A 21942-nucleotide genomic window follows, 5' to 3' on the forward strand; every position below is an offset into this window, starting at 1 on the left:
ATTAACTAATAAGTGGATAAAAATTGATAATCTTTGCCCACCCGTCCACGTGGCATAGAGCCAAAATATGGCAAAGATGACTCTTAAGTCACCTTGCCAAATGGCTACCATGTAGTAACCAAATGATGACTAAGTTAAATCTTGATAAGAATTGAATATCTTATCCATGGAATTCCTTGTAAAAGGCCAAGCCTATATGCCTTTGGCTTAAAAAGCTAAGAACGTTGGGAACAGAAGCAATTTATTTCAAACAAAATGGACTTGTTCCATTCAATTTTGACATTGACAAAACAGAACCAAAAAATAACGTCAAAATCCGAACAAGATACATACTCCTCCATTTTTTTCCTAGTTCAAAAACTTAATTCTTTCCCAAAATTTCAAAACAAGGGAAGCTTGATACGTTCAAGAATTTCAAAAAGGCAAAAGGTTAAATCCGATTTTTTAGGTTCTAAGTTCAATCCACGAAAGTTTCCAACAGAATATTATACGGAGTTTTTCCTACTCCAGGTATGTTAAGGCTAAGCTTTTTCTTCATTTTAGCATGATCGCATCATTACGCAGGTTTGATAACGAGCCATAAAGAAAAATTCATATCCCGAAATTTACGTATATTTGGCTAGTCTCTCAAATTACGTATATTTCCTAGTTTTGTAAGTTACAATATTCTCCTTATTGGGACTTCATATTCAATTGAGCATTTTCTTCTTTCAGTCAAGAGAGCAGAGAATTTACATATATACAGTATTAAAAGTATTTTCATTACCATCGAGCTATAATCGATGGGTAGGCCCCTATTGGGCAACCTCTGATCAGATGGTAAGTTATATACCGAGCTTACTGTGGTCGTGCGCCTATGAGCGAGACCATCATGGTCGAGATATAGAGCCTAGTATGGCCGAGCGCCTATGAGCGAGCCTACTACGGCAGAGCAGTTATATATATATATATATGTCAAGCCTTATAGCTACTACGACATAGCAGTTACATATATATACCGAGTCTTATAGGGCCGGACAACTATTTTACTTACTATATTGAGAGAGTTGAGTCAGTATCAGCAGGTAAGCATATCTTTAGATTATCTTTGACTTCCAGCTACTTGCAGTTATTATATTATCAGTTCAGTTTCAGCTTTCAGTACATTACCTTACATACTCGGTACATTATTTCGTACTGACGTCCCTTTTGCTTGGGGATGCTGCATTTCATGCCCGCAGTTCTAGACAGACAGGTCGAGAAACCTCCAAGTAGGCTATCAGCTCAGCAGAAGATATTGGGGCGCTCCATTTGCTTCGGAGTTGTGTGTTTGGTTAGTATGATTTAGACGTGTATTGTTTGGTATGGCGGGACTCTGTCCCGACCTTTATGATATTTATGTACTCTTAGAGGCTTGTGGACATATGTCGTATAGGTGAAAGATTGTACGGCCTTGTCTGTCACGACCCTAAACCCGGCCCCGATCGTGATGGCACCTATCTTGAAAACAAGACCAGCCGACACTTTCCCATTTCAATCTTAAGCAATTAAAATAATAAGTATTAAGTCTTAAACATGATAAAATCTTAAAATAAGCAGTGAACAGTACAATTTGCGGAAGTAAAAACCAACACAACTCGACATCGGGGTGTTACCATTCATGAGCATCTATCACTATACTACAAGTCTGAAGAGTCTACATAGTCTAATACAGAGCTAAAATAGAGAAAATAAAATAAGGGAAGAAGCTCTGAGCTGCGAACGCCGGCAGCTACCTAGAGGATCTCTGAATTCGCCTGAGCTAGAAGGATCAACACTCGCTAACGGAACCTGAAGCGCCTGAATCTGCACACGAGGTGCAGGGAGTAAAGTGAGTACTCCAACTCAGTGAGTAATAATAATAAATGTAGACTAAGTAATAAGAAATCACGTAAAGCACATCAGGCTATAAGGAAGCAGTAAAAGCCAGTAAAAGTAATGAAATAGTAAAAGTATGCAAAGTCACTTTAGTTCAGTTTAAGCTTCTTAAAATGCCTTTTTAAACAGTTAAGCAAGTAAAAGACAGTCAGGTAGAAAAGATAAACACATAAAGAACCGCCCCTCTGGCACAATACCAACAGAATCAGCCCCTCGGGCAACACATGGAACAATACCAGCCCCTCGGGCTCTATCTCATATCACAATGGGTACCCGCGCTCACTGGGAGTGTGCAGATTCCTGGAAGGGCCCCTTACGTCCCAAGTGCAATATCAAGTCATCTCGTGGCATCATCACTAGGCTCTCGGCCTCATATCAACAAGCCACCTCGTGGCGTACAAATCTCTGGTCCTTGGCCTCATAATCATAATCAGTGTTTCCTCACAACATAGGCCCTCGGCCTTACTCAATCAAAACTCACAAGCCACTCGGGCAACAGTAAAACATGGTGCTCAGCCCAAAACATCATTTAAAATATCATTTTAAGTGTTAAAGTAGAGTAAGCATGGCTGAGTTATGAAAACAGTAGAATATAGCATGACTGAGTACAAGTATAAAGTCAACACAGTGAGCAAATATCACTAAAAATCTCCTAAGGGTTTAAATAGTTGGAACGAGGCCCAAATATGGCATTCAGCCCAAAACATGATGATAGCAAATAGTTTTTCAGTCAAATACGCGGTAAAATCATCATTCGGGATGGACTAAGTCACAATCCCTAACAGTGCATGACCTCACGCTCGTCATCTAGTGTGTGTGTCACCTTAATATAGCACAACGATGTGCAATCCGGGGTTTCATACCCTCAGGACAATATTTAAAATTATTACTCACCCTGATTCGGTCCAAACTCTAGCCCGCAATGCTTTTGCTCCTCGAATCATCGTCAACTCGCGACGAATCTATCCAAATCAGAATCACAACGTCAAAATATGCTAAGGGAACGAAGCCCATGCAAAAATAATCAATTTACAACATAAATCCCGAAATTGCTCAAACTCGTCCCCCGGGCCCATGCCTCGGAACCCGACAAAAATCACATTAATAGAATCCTCATCCTCCCACGAGTCTATACATGTCAAGAACATCAAAATCGGACCTCAAATGGCCCCTCAAATCCCCACTCAAAAGTCTCTTAATCTCAAGCCCTAATTACCCATTTTTGCACTGATTTTTCCCAACATTTCACCACTAATTAGGCCTTTAATCACATATAAACGAGTTATGAAGTCAAAAATCTTACCTATCAACCGGAAAAGCTAAAATCCCAATTTAGCCAATTCAAGCCTAAACCTTCCACGGACCTCCAAAACACATTCCGATCACACTCCTAAGTCCTAAGTCATCTAACAGAGCTAACCAAATCATAAAAAATTCTTATCTGAGATCATATACTAACAAGTCAAATCTTGGTCAAACCTTTCAAATTTTAAACTTCAAACTGAGGCTTATTCTTCCAAATTCATCCTGATTACCCTGAAAACCAAAACCGACGATTCACATAAGTCATAATACATCACACGGGGCTAGCATACCCGAGAACTGGCAAGCGAAGTGCAAAAGCTCAAAACGACCGGTCGGGTTGTTACATCCTCCCCCACTTAAACATACGTTCGTCTTCGAACGTGCTCATAATTGTTCCAAAAACCAACAATTCGCTGATTAACCTTACCATGTAGATACCCGGGGGTGATCCCACGTTACCCTATCTCATATCGGTCTGATACCACAATGTAACTGAAATTTCACAATCCAACATAGCCCACAAACCTTAGAACCACATTTTCGCTTCTGAAATCATCCATAAGATCAGAATCTCACATCTATACTCTGAATAAGCCCGAACAAGCTGTATTAACCCATACCTGCAATCTCAGGTGCAATTACATGATATACTACATAACTCAAACACTTGTAGCGATAACTTCTAATCACAATAGCTGCACACAACAACCGAATACCGATAGTAAACCTCTTATCAACTAAAGTCTCATCCCAACACTTTCATATACTGCCAATGATAAATGAACCATGTAGAAAGTCATAACCATTCCTTAGATCAACCACTCATGAAGCCACTTTTCCTTTGGCAAGGACCATGGCAAATTTCGGAGCCGAACCTCGATATTATCATTCTAACATGCTGAAATCGAATCCGTTTGTATTCATTATTGATCCCAACGATCTCATCTAATCCAACACGAATACAATCCAAAGCCACATCTCGTGAAATCCGCACACCAACCAGCAATAATCCGAACATACTCAAATCATGAAAAATGACTCAAATGAGAGAGTTGTACCGCAAGCTCACTAGTACCACCACACGCTATGCTGAAAACCCGTCACACATCGTAGAAATAGAACACACGAATTTAGCCCGAAGGATCATGCCTCCACATAACTTCGCTGCAATGCGCGACCCTATCCAAACATTGGTCCACATGAAACACCTCAAGTCACTCTGCTCAAAAATCGAAAATCACGCGCAATTGGATGTCTAGAACCAATGCAAATCTTCATAATTACGGTGAAGCAAATAACATAACACCACACAAACCCGAAAGGACATAACTGATACGTCATTCACCGAGCAATACCCAAATACTCTTCCCGCTTGACTTCCATTATGAAACCCCAACAGAACCATACCATATGTGCCTATAACCAACAAATCATAACGTCTCGCAACACAGAAAAGTAACTCATAGATCACCTCAGAACACTAATAGCTCAATAACAACCGAATCAACACCTTTCTCACCAATAGCAACTCGAAGTCAACAAAGTCGTCCCGATGCAGAACACATATCCATATAGGCCTACCGATTAACCCCTTGTCAAGGAGTTCCTGAAGTTTCTCCTTCAACTTCTCTCACTCCACCGGTGCCATACGATATGATGTCCAGCACCAAATCAATACCAAAATCAACAACCTTGTCCGACGACATGCTCGATAGCAGGAAACATATTCAGAAAATCCCTCACCACCGGAACTGAATCCATAGAAGAAGTTTCTGCCCTGAAACCCATCACAAAGGTCAAATAAGAAGGACAACCCTTCCAAACTATCCGCTGAGTCTTCAAAATAAAATCACCTTGTTGGGAACATAATTCGTCGAACCTCGCCACTCAATCCGTGTCATTCCCGGCATAGCCAACATCGTTGCCTTAGCGTAATAGTCCAGAATAACACGATATGGAGACAACCAGTCTGTACCTAATATTACATCAAAATATAATATACCAAGCCGCAAAAGATCCACTCGAGTCTCCAAACCCCGTTAGTCACTATACAGCACCGATACATGCGACCCACAACCACAACATAACCTGTATGTGAGAACTCCCAGTCTCCAACTCCATATAGCACAAGAATCACCATATCTGATTCCAATTTTGCCGTCCGAACACATGACACACCTCTAATACCCAATATTTCCACGAGATATACTCCGAGAATTCTTCCGTGCTGATCTCAGCCTACTCCGCACTACTAATTATGTAGCGAGAGAGGGTCGAAGCAGCTTTTACCTGATTTTGGGTCAAGATCGATATCCATACAGAGCTAGAATTGGAATTTAGTGTCTATTTAGCTTAAGGATTGCGTAAGTATTCCAAATTACACTTCTAATCATTTTTGGGTTTTTTTTTTATAATTCTACTTTTATCAAACTACAGATTATAATTGCAACTAGATTAAGCTAAGAGATAAGCTAAAAGGGTAATTCAAATGGTTTAAAGGGAACTAGGGTAATGACATCCACCTAGGTGGTCAATTGACGGGTACTTGAGTCTAAGGCACAATTGACATGATTGGAGAGTATGATATAACCGTTGCACTACTTTACCCACTCTACACCTCTCGGTGGTTCAAGTGATTTTGCCCAATTGACTTTCTCAAGACCAACTGGGTATGCAAATTTACACAAGCAACTTAGGGTTCAAGTCGGGTATTACTCTCTCGAGGTTTAACCCTTTAATTGGGGCTATCAATCTCTTGAGTACGCCCTAATTCCTTGTTGGATCAATTTCAGAGACTTGGGCTCTCTTTCTCAAGAAGAGCCCTAGTCAACTAAACACAAACTATTATTTGCAACCACTAATTCAGCAATTAACCATGAAATTGACCCAAATATCAAATACTCATAGTCAATTTAGCCCTAAATTACAAGACCCATCAATTACCCACACTAGGGTTGAGCCACAACCCTAGCTATAGGGTCTAGCTACTCATATTCAAAGAAGAAAAACAAGAAATAGATGAAGATAAACTCATATTAATTAATTACTAAGATAAAAATAAAGATTCAATGTTGCAAAGTAGATAAAATTGCCCAAAATGGCTACAAGAGTCGTTCCCACGAGCGCAGCTGCTTCTAAAAACTGTTTGATTCCCTAAAAGTGGAAAAAGAATCTATTTATACTAAGCTGAAAAATCTGGACAAAAATGCCTATGCGGGGTTAGTGCGGACCGCACAAAATGGTGTGCGGCTGCACTAGGGCTCTGAACTTGAAGATCTTGTTCTCTGAACTCGAGCTCCGCAGACCGCACAGAATGGACTGCGACCGCGGAGGCTTCTAGTGCGGACCACACAAAATGGTAGTGTGGCTGCATTGCCTTTAGTACATACCGCACAAAACCTAGTGCGGCCGCACTGCCTCTTAGCTTGGAAATCATGCTCTCTAAATCTCCTAGTGCAGATCGCACAAAGTGGTGTGCGGCCGCACTGGGCCTATTTTGCCTGAGCTTGTCTTGTATTTGGCACTTGTGCAAGTTTTACTCCTTTTGAGCTGATCTTTGACATTTTATCACTTTGTTGAGCAAACCTGCAATCAAGCACAACTTGTGAGCCTTTTGGGACTATTTTGTGTGAATTTCTAATCAAAGCATAAGCAAGAAGGAGTATAAAATGCGTCAAAATCCCTAGTTATCAACTCCCCCAAACTTAAGGTTTTGCTTGTCCTCAAGCAAACAAAATAAGACACCCCTTAAGGGGAAATCCAAGAAGTTTTAGTTGTCCTAAAGCAACCTCAACTAGTATCAATTGTGACTAACAATTGCCCTCAATATAAATGAATCATTAACAACATTTACTCATTGAAACACCATGGGTTAAGTGCGACACAAGAGCATCAAGGGTTGACTCAACACATCAAAGAACTCTTTCAATTACTTTGGTCATTATAGAACTCAAATTCATATATCCTCAACTCTCCCTAAGCAAACTTCACCTTTAGAATTAGTGGCACGCAAAATGAGGTTAATGGAAATTCACTCATCTTTCTCAAGAAAAAGTCACAAGTCCTGCTCTAAGTACCATATTCTTGCCCCTTATGTGAGTATCCACTAATGTAAGCTTCATTCAACTCAAGATCATATAGGGCTTTTGTGGAAACATTATGAAGGCTTTTGGTTCAAGGTAGGGAATGTTTTGGTCTAAGTAGGTTCCATCTTCCCTTAAGCACTTCTTATGATTCATTTGGCATATATTCACTTGACTCTTTGAGTCATTTCACTTCTTTCTAAAGGGTTAGAGAGACACACTGTCACTCTTTCTTATGCATTTCAAACTTTGTCTCCTTTTTCAACTTTCCACACCTTTCATTCTTTGCTTTTCTTGAATCCCTTTTTATTCTTTTTCACATTGGACATTTTTTTTTTGTATTTTTGCTTCTTTTTTTATTGTCTTTCCTTTTCTTTATTTTTGTGCCTTTCTACCACTTTGTTACAATCCTCGTCTCTCCCCCCAAACTTATATTTTTGCCATGTGCTAAAGGAAAGATCGGTTACCAAGAGAGGGTATCTTTTAGAACGGGTATAGGCTTGTATCATAGTTCTTGCAAGAAAAAAGGTCTAAGGCTCAAGAGGGTTGACTAGGGATCTTATCATTGGTAGGATATGGAATTATTCAAACTATCATTTGGATCAAGGAGAACCTATAATCATGTCTCAAGTCAAAATTCACTTAGGATTTCGCCTCAACAAACATTCAGGGCAAGTTCTAGACCAATGGCTTGGGACTTGGACTTGCAATTCAATTACTCACCGCACAAGCTAAGAGATTGCTAAAGACATAGAGTCGAGGGCCCACAACGACCTTAGATACGATTTGAGCACACAATGGTCCCGAAAAACCACTTGATGATTATCGGTCAACACAAGAGTCTCAAGGTCACGACTTTCACCATCCTAAACACAACAATTTGTTTTTGACCATAAGATCAAAGGTAAATGTGCTAGGCCCAAGTGAAGCTTTGTTTGAGGTACCCTTAACTACCAACTACTAAAAACAAAAAGAAAAAACGGGCTCAAACACTTAAGAAGGTTGTCACACCATCCATCATTGGGAAGAGCCACCCGGTTCACACAGCACTCCACCTTTGGAAAGAATCGTGGCATTAAGAAAACCAAAGGCTTATTGCAAACTTTGAAAACAAGAAGCTATGAATCACAAATAAGAAGCTAAAAACAAAAAATTTGCGGAAAATAGAATGAATATATACAAGAGGGGATTTGAATATACAATAGATGGGATGAATATGTACAATGAAACATAACTTTATATACAGACCCAAAGTAAAATAAAAGTACGATAAATGTAATGAAATATCAAAATTATATACAGACCAAAGATGAAAAATCAAGAAAGCATAAAAATGTATCAAATATATATACAATCATCCGATTGAATAACAGGTAGGGCCTACCCCCTCAAATGAAAGTTGGCATTGTCCCCAATGCCAACTAGTCTAAATAAAGCACCAAAAAGATAAGAGGAAAAAGGATATAAGAAACTCCCTATGTCCTGTCTGTCTGCATAGGGTCATCTGTGGTCCCTGGGTCCTCTCTGTGCTCGAGGACCTCAGACTGGTCCCTTGTGGACTTTTGCTCTTCTACTGGGAGCTGGGCCTGGACTTGGACAGGCTCTGTAGGTAGTGCACCCTGTGGCTGACTGGAAGAGGTCTCCTGTGGGTCAGCCAGCTGGATGACTGCCTCATCAGCTCGAAGGATCATCCTTTTTCTCTTGGGAGGCCTCTGTGACTGCTCCAGCTCTATATGAACTGCTGGTGTTGGGTCCTGGAGCAATAAATCTCAAGGCAGGTGATCCGCCTTCAGTCTGTCTACATCTACTCTCAGCTCCTTCACGGACTCTTTGGAGGCCCGTGTCTTCCTCAGCTTCTTGTGCTCCCGAGCAAGCTCCTTGAGAGCCTTTCTATGTGAATCAACTGCCTTTGAGAGCACTACCTGAGTGTCGAGGATTTTCTTCTGGTTGTCTAAAATCTCTCTAAGATCATCCTCGATTGACTGGGGAACCTATAGGGTTGGAGGTGCCGACTGAGCCTCTACCACGGTAGTGAGGGTGGATAACTTGGATGAGGCAGTCTGCATCCAGTTGTTGATACTAAGGAGCGCCTGGCTTAGTCGGTGGGCAGTAATAGGATGGGCCCGGGAAGATGGAATCTCCGGGCCTACTGAGGTAGATGGGCTATCAGGAACAGCTGTGGATGTGGAAGGACCGGGAGGGATGTCTGTGGAAGTAGAGGTAGGCTCAGCAGGAGCCACTACCACAACTGGCTCTTCAGACTGGCCAGTTGGAGCAGTAGCAATACCTTTGAAGTTCTTGCTCTTGGGGTTGTCATCCCCCAGCATGCTATACCAAGAAAAGAGGGCCTTCGCTTTGACTTTGATGTCGAAAGACCTCTTGTCCACTTTCAAGTCCCGGAAATACATTGTGAGGAAATTGGGGAATGGATAGTTTCTGTCATGCTCCACGCCTACAATTATAATAATCTGCGACATCACATTCCCCACGTTGATGGGGTACCCCACTATTATAGAAGCCACTAACACCGCCCGGTGGAGAGGGAGAGAGTTATAATATGTTGTGGGGTCCAACCGGCTATATACAAAGGTCTCCCACCCCCGTGCCTCAAAGTTTAAACTCCGTCTCAAAATCTTGACTCCAACACTCAACCAGTCGGGGGTGGTACCTAAGATTGCCAGGTATTGTGCCAACCATGGACGAACCTCCTCACCCATTTCCATCTTCGTCATGTACAGGGTCTCGTCCTCCTCATTAAAGCCAAGGTATTCATTTATTGATTTTTCGTCAAATAACACTTTCAGATTCCAAACCTTGGTCATTTTGGAGCCCTTTTTGATGTGGGCTACATTGCAGTAGAATTCCTTGACCAAGTGTTCGTTAGCGTCCACACACTCATCCAGAAAACTCTCCCAACCCACTTTTGTCCTAAACTACCTCCTCACGTTGGGATTGTGAGGTAGCAGGTCTCTATCAATGAAACTCCGCTCCGGGATCAACTTTCTCACCGGTCACCACTCCCGAAATTTTGGTACGCCACCTTACTCACGAATCTATCTTGCCAAACCTCCGGCTTTCTTCCTCTCCCCTATTTCATCCTTATCTCTTACGGCACCCTCTCCAGATAATGAAGCTGTGGGTGAGGTAGAGTATTCATCCCCACTACCTGCTGCTGAGCCTTCAGACGACCCAGAAGAAATGTTCATTGATGCTTGGGCAGGGGGGGGAAGTGGGTGGAGTGTCTCTCAGTCTGTGCCTCTTCGGATAAGGGATGTATTCTGGGATTGAGTCCGAAGAGATCTTCCGGGAGCGCTCGTACTAACTCCCGGACATATCAATGGCTCTGTCAGTAGCTTTTATGGCCTTCCTCATGTTTTTGATGTTTTGCCTAGATTGGGGAGTGAGTTTAACCATTTTGTTTTTCCCTCCCCGGGAAGATTCACCTCTTCAAGGTTGTTTGGATCCTTTGCCTCGTTGTTTAACCTTTGTCTGCAAGCACAATTCAAATATACTTGTTAGAATCATTAGACAGTAGTCAAGAACACTCAAGAAAAAGAAATACAGACAGAAGGAAAAGTTGCAAATAGTATTGCAAAAACCACCCAGTGTTGACCGAACACAATGGAGTGCGGCCGCACAGGGTCTAATAAGGACTGCACAAAATGGTCATGTGGTCCGCACAGGGGTGGGGTTCAGACTACCCACCCTCTATATCTTGGCAGTGCGTACCGCACAAAAATGGTAGTGCTGCCGCACAAGGGCTAGTGCGACCCGCACAAAATGTAGTGCGGCCCCACTACCCAAAGTTCAGCTTTCAGGTTATTCATCAATGCGGTCCGCACAAAATGGTACTGCGGACCGCACAGAAATAACTGCGGTCCGCACTGGGTGCCCAATCTTGGCACTAAGTTAGGGTTCATGAATTTTCGATTTTAAGCTCAATTTTGCACCTAATTAATGTCCCTGTATGTTACCCCAATGTATTCAACTAACAAGTTCAACATGAATCAAACTTTTAACTAACCTAACCTAAATAATTGCAGAATCTACGAGAAGTATAGAGAGGGAAGTAATAAAAGCACGAATTGAAAGAAATTAACAGAAGAAAACAATTAAAAGGAATGAAATAGTACCAGATATGAGATGTAATGAAGAATAACGAGTCCAACAATTAATTACGAGTAAAGAAGGTGATGAACAGTATTCTAGAGGGTCTGAGAGTCAAGAGTGCGAAAAAGGTAAAAGAAGGGCCTCAAGCCCTATTTATAGAAAAGGACCTGGGGCCTAGTCTCACCAACCAGTGTGGATCGCGGTCTGCACTGCACAAATACTTTCAAGCTTGAGGAGGCAACACTCTGTGGTTCGCATAAAATGGACTGCAGCCACAGAGGTCCACTGCGGACCGCACAAAATATAGTGTGGCCACAGTGGCAAACTTCATAGAGGTGGTTATTCACCCTTCACCAGTGCGGTCCGCACAGAATGTAGTGCGGCCGCATTGGCAACTTTAGAGACCTGACACTTTTTCCACTATGTCTTACACTGCATCAACACAACCATGTAACATCTCACAACCGGTCAGCCCAAAAGTCAATCCTACACTATAATGAAAATCAAAATAAAAACAAGAAGAAAAACACATGGGTTGCCTCCCAAGAAGTGCATGATTTAACGTCGCGGCACGACGCAAGTTACCATCACATAATTTGAAATGAAGAAGCGCCACCACGTGGCTGTGAGCACGTGATTTTTGCCCTATATATGAATAATTCCCAAAATCCCAAACAAAATAATTTTTCTTTATTTTTGTAATTTTTGTGCGTTTTGGTGTCATCTTTTGATAATTGTTGCATTTTTTTTATTTGTGCGTGTAATTTTTATAAAATACAAAAATACGCATTTGTGCATTCAGGTTTTAGTTTTATATTTTAGTATCAATTTCACAAAAATTGTTCACCTTTGCATTTTAATGATTTTATTGTGAATTTGTCACAAAATAGTTTTTGAACAATTTTAGGAATTAATTAGTCTTTGTTTTAAAACAATCAAGATTTTCATGTTAAGTTTTACATCTTGATAAAAATTATAAAAATTATTTTAAAAAATTGTTGTAAAAGCAAGAATAGAAAAATAGTATAGAAGTGGTCTTGTTTGAGACCCGAAATTTGGGCCAAACACACTAAAATACTTCAGGCCCAAACGCCGCATGCATTCAAGTCCAGCTCAGGTCCTTACCCGATCTGCCCCCCTGCTAAATAAAACGGCGTCGTTTCGGGGTCCTTGGATCAGGACCGTTGGATCTCATCAATCCAACGGTCCGGAACTAACTAGGTTTCCAGTATATAAGTGTCCAAACCATACCCCCTACCCCCATTTCCATCGTCTTCTTCACCCCACCCCTTCTCCCCAAACCCTAATCTATGCCGCCCTAATATCCCTTGCCGGCGGTGAACACAAACTATGCCGTTCACCCTGAAATTAACACTACGGATCCCCCTCACCTTCCTCTTTCCATGGAACCCATTGGTTTGCCTCGAATAAGGCCGGAACTCTTCGAATCTTGATTTGAAGTTTTCCGGCCAGGTGACAGTTTGTCCGAATCAGCCTAAAATCATACCCTACAACCCCCAGCCTTTCCCCAACACTAATCCGTGTTTGTTTTCTTTCAAATCACCATGAAACGACCCACATCTTAGATCTAAGAATTACTGGCCAAACCCTAAAATCAAATCCTTTTGATTTCGAACTGTAGTACCCTTAACCATGTGTTCTCGTGTAAGAACACATGGTTAGGGATGTTACGCGTCAAAAATCTGAAAGGATTCAGATGTTCATGACCGGCCGGAATCCTTTAGGCCTTTGTGAGTTTTTCTTTTCTTTTTACTGCTTCTTTCACTCGCATGATTAAAATATTATTGCAGTCGTTGTTTCATTGTTGTTCTGTTAATTTTAGGGTTTAATTGTGTTAGTTTAGGTTCTGTTAATTACTGTTGATTCTGAGCTTGTTAGTTGGTTGAATGATTATAAGTTCATGGTTCAATAATTAGTTTTAAGTTCATTTAATGTTAATCGTGGTAGCTTAAGCTCAGTTTAATTTCGTTTAGCTTGTTTGAGTTGGTTAATTGACCAGAATTGGTTCAGTCAGTCTGATTAGTTAGTTTCTGAGTGCTAGTTAATTAATTTTAGTTAAGTTTCAGAATGGTTTAGGATATTAGGTATAACTGTTAGGGATAAGGGTAGGTTCAGTGATTCTAAAAGGCTTTCAGGGGTAATTTGGGTATGAAAAAGGGTAGTTCTGATAGGAATAGTAATATCAAGGTATAGGGAAGGGCAGTATAGGTATTGTATGGGTAGAGGAATGCCTTAGGGCCTTCTAGAATGGGGTTCAAGTGCAAATTTGAACAATTTTAGTGCAGTTACTTGTTTAGCAAGATAAAACTAGAGGGGCTAATTGAAAATAGAGAGGGACTGATTGGCAAATCAGAATCTAGTCCATTCTCTTTGGGAGTTGCCTATAAAAGGGCATAAGATGCCTTGGGAAAGGGGGTCTGCTCTCAGTTTTCTGCCTTGAGCCCTAAGTTTTAATTTGAGCTTTCATTTTTTTTAAATTCAGCTAGCATTTCAATTCTGAGGTTATTCAGAAAATAAAAACATCAAAATATGGAGATCTGAAATAGCTTCACAGTTTCATTACTAATTCTGGGTTTCAGCTGTGAGGGTCAGGGAAATGTTAGAAGTCTGTTAAGCTGATCTGTGGGAATTTGCTTATATTTCTGGTTTCAAAGCAATCTGCCTGTGTTTCTGTGGTGTAACATTGCTGGGTTTGTTGTTTGTTGCTGTTGAAAGTAGCTGATTCCTCTCATTTTCTCTATTTTCATTACAATTCCCAGGTACATTTCCTTGACTCCCATCTATGTAAGTCCAAGTTTGAAGTGGAGAACAATGAAGAATGCTACTGAATTCTATTGCGTTAGGAAAACATTGTCTGTTGATTACCTTTTCATAGTTTAGTTTGTTTAAATTGTCTGACTATTACTAATTGACTTAGTTGGTGTTGATTCGAGCCAATAACTGGTTTGTATAATTGAGACTGATGAATTGTCTAGCATGATTTGGATTATTTTACTTAGTAAGTGGACATTCGGGTATTCAGATTCATGTATATAGTCCGGGGTGGGGGTTGTTTAAATTGAGCATTGCATGTTTACACGATTGTCATTTTCAATTTGTTTAAAGTTTCACAGCATGTTGATGTCAAGTCTGCAAAATTATAATTGATTTAGAGTTCAACACACATGGTTGCTTTTAGTTTTGGTCTAAGATGAATTGGGCACAGCTTCATACTGGGCCAATTTTGGGCCTGGCGAAATTGCAGTCGGCCCAGACTGTGGTTAGGCGAGAAATCGAAATGGGGCCTAGGTACATCAAGGTTTAAGAGTTTAATTAAATAGGAAGGAGCCCCGAGGGCTCGATCTTTGGGTTGTGCATTGGCCCGTCCATAAGTAAAATTTGGCCTCCGTAAGGCCTGTTTCTTAGAGCTCTAAGAGCCCTCACCTGCAACATATGTAATGACAGTGCTTTGGACCGTATGGGCTCAAAGCCCATTTCCTCAGTATTTCTGCATAGAAGTTCAAAATTCAGGTTTAACGGATGACTGGCCTTTTAATCAATTAGGATCCTTAAGTAATTGTTGACATAATTATCTCGCTGTTTAGATTTGAGAAGGTTGTTTAGCAAATTTCATGGCCTTCCCCCAAAATAACACTACATTAGTATCTTAGGCACGATTTAATTAAATAACATTCTTAAAATTAGAGTGCGCATTGATGCGACTCAAATCCAAATCTCGACGAAGTCGAAATGTGTCGATAACTACGGGTGCATTGATTGCGACGTGGTTCGAAACGCGTTTTCATGACGTCGCAATTCTTTAAAAATAATTATAATAAAAGCGGTGTAAAAGTAATAAAAGGCACATGAGCTAGCATGTATTAAAATCAGATAAAATCAAATATAACAGTTAAGCGACCGTGCTAGAACCATGGAGCTCGGGAATGCCTAACACCTTCTCCAGAGTTAACAGAATTCCTTACTCGGATTTCTGGTTCGCGGACTGTTAACAGAGTCATAAATTTCCTCGGTTCAGGATTCAACCGGTGACTTGGGATACCATTAATCTCCCAAGTGGCGACTCTGAATAATTAATAATTAAATCTCGTTCTGATTGTCCTTTAATTGGAAAACCTCCTTTACGCTTCTTCCGGGGGTGTAGGTAAAAAAGGAGGTGTGACAGCTCTGGCGACTCTGCTGGGGATCGAACCCAGAATCTCTGGTTTCGCAGACCAGGGTTTAGAATTCGAGCTTAGAAAAATTGTTGTATTTAATTATATCTGATTTTCCTACATTTTTTATGCTAATTGTGCTAAATGTTACCGCTTTGATATCGTCTGAACTGTATATAAATTGTGCCGACACCCTTCTCTCTTCACCTCCGGGGATGTGCTTACTGGTTGAGACTCCCCATTCTGTTAGTGTCATACCCTGAAATAAGAAAGAGGTCGGACAAGTTACGAAGCCGAATGACCTTTTGGTTCCCGGTAAGTTGCCCCCTTCTCGACTCGAGTTGTCCGCTCGGGTACACAGTCTAGTACACTGACCCAGATTTTAAATATAGAATAACGTGACTTCATGCCGGATCCCTAGTAGGAACGGTTATTTGCATCACGTTGCATTTGACTTAGGGGACTCAACATAGGGGTTGGGTCCGTCTGGGACTAGCAACCTGAAATGAAAAGACCATTCTGATGCATCCTACTTGCTCTGTACATATATTTGTTTTGAATTTGCATGTTAACCGGTTTCTAAATCTCGGGAATGTTGGAAAATTGAAGGGGAAAAAAGAGAGAAAAAAAAGAAGAAAAAAAATATATCAGTTAGGGAGTTAATTGATTATTTTAGAAATAAAAAATCAATGACCAATTACTGGCGAAACTCTGCCGAAATTTTGAAAAAAAAAACGAAGGAAAATGTTTTATTTTTGTTTTACTAAAAAAAATAGAAAAGAAAAAAAGTCTTTCATTTTAGTTTGGAAAAATAGATTGTTTTATTGTTTGTTGAAAATGGAAAAATCGTATTTTGTCTTGTTTTCAAAAATAGAAAAGGAAAATAGTTTGTCTTGTCATGAAAAAATAAAAATGGAAAAAGAGTCATGTTTTAAAATAGTTCGGTTAATTTTCCCGAACTACGCATGGTTTGATTCTCACAGGGCGTGAGATACGTAGGCAACCCTCATCGGGTCCAACCTCCCCTTTGCAAAAAATATCAAAATTTTAATTTTGTCACAAATAAATCAGGTGATGCCGTTTTTGTCAAAAAAAGCCAAATGTTCCCAAACGGGGCGCCGGAAGGCTGACTTTGCATAAACAGCCACATTTGGTCGTATTTTGATTTTTGACCCTCACAGCCTTAAAATTTTCGCCCTCGAGGCATTGAAAGGCCGTGTCGCAATATCGGGTCTTTTATCTTAAAAAAAGTAATTTGGAAAATATAGGGGTAATTTTGAGTCGATAATATAGATAGTTTTTTTTTGGAGTTAAATAAAGGTTTTCTTTTGCTTAAACGCTTTAATAAATGTGCAGGATGAGCACGATGGTAAACGAGCCTTTTTTCAATAATGACCAAAATCCCTTTTGAGCTGCAATTGTGGTGGAATGATTTGGGCAAAGAGGGGCAAGACGAAGTGAGAAAATATTTGAAAGACCTTCCGGATTTATTAAACATTCAGCCTCGGGGGGATATCATCAGGGTATTGGTCGCCCATTGGGATTCGGCACATAATGTGTTTCATTTTTCAGACTTTGAACTCACCCCAACATTGGAAGAAATAGCGGGGTACATTGGAAGTGACCAAGCTCCATTGAGATTCAAATACTTGATTGCTCCTAGGGCCTTTACCATACACCGATTCCTGGATTCCTTAAAAATACCCCGAACAGTTCATCATCCAGATTTTGCTAAGGGTTTCTGCAATTTCCGCTTCATGTATGATAGATATGGTCATGTGGGCGGGTTCAATAATCCAGACTTTAAGCTGTGCAGCAGAAATAACCGACAAAAATGGGAGGAACACAGACGAGTGGCATTTATGATAGCTTTTTTGGGTCTCGTAATATTCCCAAGGAAAGATGGTAATATTGATTTAAAAGTAGCAGGCGTCGTCAGTACCTTGCAAACCATGGGGAAAATCACTTTAGCACCTATGATTGTGGCTGATATCTTCAGGGCTCTCACTGAGTGCAAAGCTGGGGGCAAATTTTTTGAGGGATGTAACTTATTGTTACAAATGTGTATGATTGAACATTTGTGCCCGCGCTCTCAATTATTGAGTTATGGTTCGGCTGAGAAAACTTGTATAGGAGAATTTTGTACGAGAATCAAAGGGGCTAATCTACCTGAAGGAGTCACGGCTTGGGCATTATTATTTCGGAACCTCAAGGCTAGCCAGATACAGTGGGTGCTTGGATGGCTGTCTGTCGAGGAAGTCATATATATGCCAGCAGCCCGACCGCATTTTTTGTTGATGGGACTCAAAAGCATACAGCCCTATGCACCATATCGGGTTCTGAGGCAACTCGGTAGATATCAAGTAGTACCGAGAGATGACGATTTGAGTACCCAAGTGGTCGAAATTAGTCCTGACGGTCGATTCCCCGAGGAAGAGGTTCGTCAAATTTGGAGTGAGTGTCAATATCTGATGGCAAACACTTGTGTGTCTGATAGGGTCAAAGGGGAAATTGCTCCAGGGTATCACGAGTGGTTCAGTGGTGACGTAGCATATGGGAGACCGGCTAAAAGACCTCATCTCGAAGATTTCGCCAAGTCATCCCAAAAGCAGTGGGATTGGTTAGCAAAGGAAGAAAGCTATCGAGTTGAGATTGGTAAATTAAAGCAACAAGTCGAGAGTCTGAAATTGGAGAACAGTGTACAGGTTGCCGCGGATCAAGGTGAAAAGAATAGACTAGCCAGAGAAAATGACGCTCTTAAGGCCCAAATCCGACAGTTGAAGATAACCATCGATAAGCAACCGAGGAGCCGATCCGATGAACAATTGGTAAAAAGATTGGAAAGCGAAGTCAGAGAATGGCGGGATGAGCTAGGAAAAGCTGAAAACGTCATGGCAGAACTTAAAGCACAGTGGGCGACAAGAACCGAAGAGCGTCGCCAATACTTGAATCAGTTGAAAAGGGACCATGAGAAAATTGTTGCCAATTTAAAGAGAAAAGTAGTTGCCCTTGAGGGTAAAACGGTTAGGCAGGCTAGAGACTTTGAAACTGAAAAGGGACATTGTTACAACTTGTTGGCCCAAATGGAGGCAGAAGTGCAACAGCTGCAAGACCAGCACTTGCAAGACTCCCGAGCTTTAAAGACGTGCAGCGATCAGATAAGACGCTTGCTCATAGAAAAGAAGCAAACAAAAGACAGGATTAGAGCCATTACTCATGATATTGTCAAGAGATGCCGGGTTTGTGAAGACATGACCCGTACTACTTTTATCTCAGCAGTGATGATCTATGTGAAGCGAACCATGAATGAGTTAGAGCAGTTTGAAAGGGATTTGGATCCTAGACCCGCGGCGAGGCCGAACGATGCCCCGCGGATACCTAAGTTTGAAGCACTAGAATATGCATAGTCCGTGTCTGTGAGTGTCTACCATTTCGAGTCAGTCTTTTGTACGTCCGTTATCTTTCTGGATTGAGTATGTTTGCAGGCTTAGAGTTTTTGGTTTGCTTTCAGATTGTGTTTGTTAGGTTCTTTCCAAAACAAAAGATGTCGAGTTTGTAAGAGTCTGTTTATTAATGAAAGTTGAGCATTTTATTTCCACCCTTATTTTTACATTTATCTTCACGAACTACGCTTGGTCTGATTCGTGCGGGGTCACGATACGTAGGCAATCTCCATAGGATTCAACCATAACCGAAAGAAAAACAAAAAGAATGAAAGTGAAAATAGAAGGAAAACCGAAAAAGAGAGAAAGAAAGAAAGAGCGGAAAAACAAAAAGAGAAAGAAAGAAAAAGAGCGGAAAAACAAGAGAGAGAAAAGAAAAAGCACAATAGAGGGATAAGGCGAAAAGAAGAAAAACGAGACAAGGAATGAAATGCCGGGATGACGCATGCAATCGAGCAAACGAACAATAGAAAGAAATGACTGTATAAGTGCATTCATGCCAACGTATGATTGTTAAATATGTTAAGACCTAATCGCTAACAAAGTGGTTGTCTAAATGTGTGAGCCCAGGCAGGTGGTTAGTTGATTGGCAATTCTGGCAACTCATCCATACAACACCCAGTCGAAAGATCAAGTAAAAATGACAGGGCAGGATTCAGAAATCAGCATCGTAGACCCTTCGAATGAGGTTGAGGTAGCAGATGTGGGTGCTATGAAAGAGGAGATGAGGAAATTAAAAGCACAAATGGCTGAAATGCATCGGGCATGGTCGCAGGGACACCCGGCACCACTATATCCTGCCAACCCATCTTACATCCCACCCCTGGCTCAAGCTCAGGAGCCTACCACTCCCCACGCATCTTTAGCTTTCCCTTATCAGGCCCAGGGTTATGGTACCACGTCATACGCTCCCCCAGCTCCACCCTCTAAACAGAACCCTCCACCACCCATGGTTCCCGTCTTTGTGGCACCTCCCCCAGCTCCACTACATAGATCATCCAGTGAGCCGCTATTCCAAGCTCACGACACCCAATATTACCCTCCCGAACCCACTTTCAAAGCGCCTGAGCCATATACCTACTCTCCCCATTTTGAAATCCCAGAAGAAGTTGAGAAACTGGTTAAGAATGCAGAACAAGAGGAGGTGATTCGTAAAGTCAAAAGCCTGGAGCAATCCTTAAGGAACATGCATGGTTTAGGAAACCAAGTTAGCGTCGCATACAAAGATTTGTGCCCTTTTCCTGATGTACAGTTGTCTGCGGGGTTTAAAATGCCGAAGTTTGACTTGTATGAGGGGCACGGTGACCCAGTAGCCCATCTGCGTGGTTTCTGTAGCAAAATGAGAGGTGCCGGGGGAAAGGATGAGTTGTTGATAGCATATTTCGGGCAAAGCCTGAGCGGGTCAGTACTAGAATGGTACACGAGGCAAGACCCCGACCGATGGTATACATGGGATGATTTGGCCTAGGCATTTATTGGCCATTTTCAATATAACCTCGAGATAGTCCCTGATCGTCTGTCATTGTTGAAACTAGAAAAGAAGCCTGGGGAAAGTTTTAGAGAGTTTGGTTTTCGCTGGAGGGAACAAGCTGCAAGGGTTGATCCTCCCATGAGGGAGAGTGAGATGGTAGATTACTTCTTCCAAACATTGGAACCTACCTATTTTGGTCATCTAGTGACATCTATCGGAAAGTCGTTTAATGAAGTGGTAAAGATGGGATCCATGATTGAAGAAGGGTTGAAATCTAACAAGATCTTGAGCTACTCGGCGTTGAAAGTAACCACCCAGGCCATCCAAAGGGTACTGGTGGTGTGCTGGGGAAGAAGAAGAAAGAAGAAGTTGCTACAGTTGAAGCTAATGCTTGGTCCAGGCACAATAACCCTCCACTCTACTACAACCAACCCAGACCCCACCACCCAAATTTCCAATATACCCTATATGGCCCACCGCAACACTATTATCCACCACCAGAACCACATTTTTCTATCCACCATGCCCAGACCTATACTCAGCCCCCAGTGCACTCACAATGGCATACACCAAGTCCCCAAAATACACAGCCACACCCACAAAACACCTATCCACCTCCCAGGGCTAACAGACCAGGAACCAACTTCCGCTCAAACCAAGCTTTTAGAAATGAGAAGGCCCCAAACAAAAAAACATTTACTCCGCTGGGAGAATCTTACACTGCTCTCTTCCACAGATTGAAACAGTTGGGGATGCTGACCCCAGTTGAATCCAAAACACCAAATCCTCTTCCCAGAAACCTGGACCACTCTGTTAGCTGCGAGTATTGCTCAGGGATGCCGGGGCACGATACTGAAAAATGTTGGAAGTTGAAAAACGCAATACAAGAGCTCATTGATAATCATCGTATTGAGGTACAGGCTCCAGAGGCCCCGAACATCAATCAAAATCCGTTACCAGCGTATTATGAGGCCAACATGATCGAACTGATACATAAGGGGGCAGATCCTAAGAAACCTTCGCAGGTGGTTATGGTGATTCGTTCTACGGAAGCCAAAGAAAAGACAGTGAGTGCAAGGCCAGTGGTTCAGTTAAAAGCGATAAAAGATAAGCCAGCGTTAGTAATGGGAAAGGGACCATCTGTGGCCGAGAAAAAGCAGGAGCCAGTCAAGATAGTGGTACCAAGGTCAGTATCCACGCCCGTGGTGGTTGTTAAGGGAGCCTATGTAGAACCGGTTGTCATAAAACCGGTAGTCTAGTTACCCATGGTTGATAGCAAAGCCGTACCCTGGAGATATGACAAGGTAGTGGTGACATACAAAGGAAAGGAAATTGAGGAAGAGAGTTGTGAAGCATAGGGACTGACCCGGTCGGGGCGTTGTTTCGTTCTCGAAGAGTTGAGAAAGGCTAAGGGCGCAAAAGATAATCCGGTGCCAGTCAAAAAAGCTGTAATGGAAGAAGAG

This window comes from Nicotiana tabacum, chromosome 6 (assembly GCF_000715075.1).
Source record: "Nicotiana tabacum cultivar K326 chromosome 6, ASM71507v2, whole genome shotgun sequence".
Taxonomy (NCBI): domain Eukaryota; kingdom Viridiplantae; phylum Streptophyta; class Magnoliopsida; order Solanales; family Solanaceae; genus Nicotiana; species Nicotiana tabacum.